This window comes from Equus quagga, chromosome 11 (assembly GCF_021613505.1).
Source record: "Equus quagga isolate Etosha38 chromosome 11, UCLA_HA_Equagga_1.0, whole genome shotgun sequence".
Taxonomy (NCBI): Eukaryota; Metazoa; Chordata; class Mammalia; order Perissodactyla; family Equidae; genus Equus; species Equus quagga.
In genome coordinates this window covers 57,613,147-57,617,284 of record NC_060277.1, presented here as the reverse complement: position 1 = coordinate 57,617,284, position 4,138 = coordinate 57,613,147, and positions in this window count along the sequence as shown.

Sequence of the window (4,138 nt, the reverse complement as noted above, 5' to 3'; positions counted from 1 at the left end):
CTCTGTTTTCTTGGTCTGAGGGAGAGGGCCGCAATTTTCTTGGTCTGGGGAGAGGGGCCTGTGTTCTTGGTCTTGGGGAGAGGGGCCTGTGTTCTTGGTCTTGGGGAGAGGGGCCCTGTGTTCTTGGTCTGGGGGAGAGGGGCCTGTGTTCTTGGTCTTGGGGAGAGGGGCCGTGTGTTCTTGGTCTGGGGAGAGGGGCCCAGTGTTCTTGGTCTGGGGGAGAGGGGCCTCTGTCCCCAGCTGCAGCTGTCTGGAGTGGATTATTTCTCACTGAGCTGGGATGAGGGTCCAGGGAGGCACCGGTTTGGTTCACACACCATGGACTCCTACCTTTTTCCCGAATTTTCGGAAATCTTTTGAATAGATGTTTCTTCATTTTCTCTTCACTCCTTGCACCATTTGCAGAGGTCATAAATATTTTTACAATTTCTTTACTAGTTTTCACCAGCTTCCTGGAAGACTAGGCTTGCGGAGCCTCTCATGCTGGTCATGCTAGATGTTGATCTCTGACGGCCGAGGTTTTGGTCTTTTTTTTCTTCTGTCTGTTATACACAGCAAACCTTACAGAGCTGGGCACCGAATAGAGGCTCAAGAAATATTTCCAAATGAGTGAGCAGCAGAAAACAGCTTGATTCTTCCCCTCCACGCTCTTGTTCAACTTCCCCCCTGCCCAGGACGAAAGGTCGGGGCTTTCCCTCCGATGTTTCGGTGGGTCCGTATCTGACAATAACCCCTCCCCGCCCAGCCTCTTTGGGGTGTCGGAGGCCCTAACCCGGTCTAACAATCACAGAACTCCAACTTCCGTTGACCCTGTGGGTCCCTCGACCCCCTGACCCTTGCCCAGCTCCAGAGTGGACGGTGGGTGGTGGCCAGTCTCTTTTCTCGTCCTGCTCTCCTGGTCTCAGGCTGCTATTCCTGACTCACCCCCTCAGGGCCAGCCAGAGGGAGGGCTGTCTGTGTCCTGCAGCTGCTGTAACAAGCCACCACAAGCTTTAGTGACTTTAACAACACGCAGTGACTCTCTACACTTCGGGAGGCCAGATAGTCCAAAGTCAGGCTCGCCGGGCTGAAGTTGAGGCGTCGGCAGGGCCGGCTCCTTCTGGAGCCTCCTGGGAGAGCCGGCCTTTGCCTCTTCCATCTTCCAGAGCCACATTCCTCGCATCCCTTGGCTCGTGGCCTCTTTCTCCAGCTTCACAGCCAGCAGCGTAGCATCACGCTTCAGTCACATTTCCTGCCTCTTCCGTGCCGAATCTCCCTCTGCCTCCCTCTCGTAGGACACTTCAGATCAGGTTTAGGGCCCAGAATCCAGGATCGTCTCCCATCTCAAGATCCTTAAGTTAACCACATCTGCCAAATCCCTTTGGCATATGAGGGAATGCTCACGGGTTCCCAAGATTAGGATCCAGATGTCTTTAGGCCATTAATCAGCCTGCCACCAGGGGGGTTATGGTCTAAGGCCTGAGCAGTCTTATGTGGCTGGTTCTGCCATGGCCTGGCATGGCCAGTGGCCACTGCTGATTTTTCCTCCTGTGTGCAGCTTTGCAGGGACCTCCCATGGGGACCCCAGCTGCAGCTCCCAGGATGAGACTTGATGCTCTCCCAGCTGCCAGCTCTGATGCCCCCTCGTTCTAGGCCCCAGCATCCATCCCCACTTGGGGCACCTGGAACCCCCAAGGAGGCCTCTCAGTCCAGCCCCGTTTGTGGGGTCCTATTTGTCACTGGGTGCTGGGTGCATTTACCCTCCTACGAAGATTTGCTGCTCATCCCCACACGGCTCTCGACTCACTGTGTGATGGGCAGCCCGGGCTCTGGGCTGAGACCTTGTGGCACAGGGCTGTGGATAGGCCTGAGCTCAGGTCTGCCACTTACTAGCCGCAGGGCCTTGGGAGAGCTGCTTGCCTTTTCCTGAGTGACTTGGCACAGAATGAGAACTTTGAAAAACAAAGTAAACCAGCCGCCAGGTCCACAAGCCCCAGGGGACACGTGCTCAGCTTACTAAGGGAGCTCCCCCAACTCTTGCCTCCAGGCACCTCAGATTTGGGGTGGGAGTGGATCCCAACCCCCGCCCCCTCGGAGTGCACCATTCTGAAGCTTTGAAACCCCAGCTGAAACAGGGCCGGAAAGAGGCGCCTTATAACATCCTGTCACCCTGGGGTCTGGGGCAGGCGGAAAACAGCGGGGGCCGAGAGGAGGGATGGTGAGGGGGCTCCTGGATGGGGCCAAGCCGAGCCCTGGGCAGCGCCACCCGCCTGCTCCTCTTGGGGCTCCCGGGCGGGTGACGGCTTCTGCCATCTTCCTGTTCTTTCCCCTCAGCTTTTTTTTTTTTTTAAACTAAACCTTTTGTTTAGAGATAACTATAGATTCACATATATTTTATCAACTTTTTACATAGGAAAATTTCAAACCTTCAGAAAAACTGTCAGAATGGCATAGTGACACCCATATATCCCCCACCTGCATTCACCAATTCATATCTGATTGAGTTCATGGTTTTTAATCTATTATCCATAACTATGTAGACACACATAGAAATATGGACACTGTCCACTAGGAAATACTTTTCTAAAAACTCATTACATATATAATGTAAATATATACTCACATTTTTTTCCGTAGCTCTGTCTGCAGAGAGGGTCTAGAAGCCATGACACCTCCATAGTAACAAACACAACTAACACCAGCTCAATTCTGGTTTCTAAATACCATCCTCCACCTCCCGGAGATGCCAGTTCCCGCGTGGGGGCAGCAAAAGTCCTAAGGAGCCTGGAAGCTATCCGAAAGTTAGGAAGTCCTCAGAGAGCTCTGGGGACTTGTCAAAAGGACACAGAGGCAGCTTGAATGGAGTCCCACTGGCCAAATCTGGGGCAATTTGAGCATAAAAAATAAATAATGTGGGGCTGGCCCCATGGTCAAGTGGTTAAGTCTGCGCACTCTGCTTCTGCGACCCAGGGTTCAGATCCCGGGCACGGACATAGCACCGCTGAGAAGGACACGCTGAGGTGGCGTCCCACATGCCACAACTAGAAGGACCCACAACTAAAATATACAACTGTGTACTGGGGGGATTTGGGGAGAAAAAAGCAGAAAAAAAGAACATTGGCAACAGTTGTTAGCTCAGGTGCCAATCTTTAAAAAAATAAATAAATAAATAAATAATGATAGTAATGGATTGTAATCCATTTACTAAAATATAAAAGCATGGTATATAACCATATTGATATAAATGAAGGAGGAAAAACTCACTTTTACAGGAAGAAACCCATCTGACTTCACGCTCTCCGTGCATTCCCACCCCCCACAGGGTTCTCCCTTGCCCGCCCTCCCCAAGTTTGTGGCTCCTTTCTTTCCTGGAGCAAACCGCAGTTCCAAACAACGTGGCTGTGTTTCCCCACTGATGTGCTTTCTCACGGTGCGCATACAGCCATTTCAGACCTGCCACCCTGATGCCATTGTCCATAGCAACTTACTAAGGAAAGGTCAAAATCTATTTGCAGTTCCTTTTAACATTAGGACCCACATCCCACTGAAGGTGCCCAGGGTTGAAACTGGAAGAGGCACTTTCTGAGCTGGGCTGTGGTGGGTGAGCAGGAGTCCTCTGGGAAGAAGAGGGGAGGAGAGCACTGGCAGAGGGATGCGGGGGAGCGAATGGAAAGTGTGGTGTGTCCCCCCTGCCATGGCTGGAGGCCAGCGTCTGTTTAGAGAGAAGAGGAGTGACAAAGGCTGAGTCTGGAGAGGTGCGTGCTGGGGGGTGGGGGGCACTTTGAATGCCAGGCAAGGAGCGCGGGGCTGACGTAGCAGACACTGCGGGCTCATGCCAGGCATCGGAGCTTGGCGAACGTGGAGGGCAGATCGGCAAATTGGTGGGGGTGGCTGGGACCACGGGATACAATGCCTGAGCTGGCAGGATGGCTTTGAGCTCTCCTCCTTTGGAAAGCTCAGTTTTATCATCTATAACCTGGGTGCAAAGGGGGACCCACTCCCAGGGCTGCCCAGGGACTCCCCCAAGGCGGTACCTGGGCCTGGGGCCTGAGGTAGGGGCTGGGCCGCCCCTGTCCTGTGACATGTCTCTGCTTCCTCTTCCTCCTCGCGTCAGCTGCAGTTTCACTCTCAGCTTCCAAAGAACAAACAGACTCTCAGA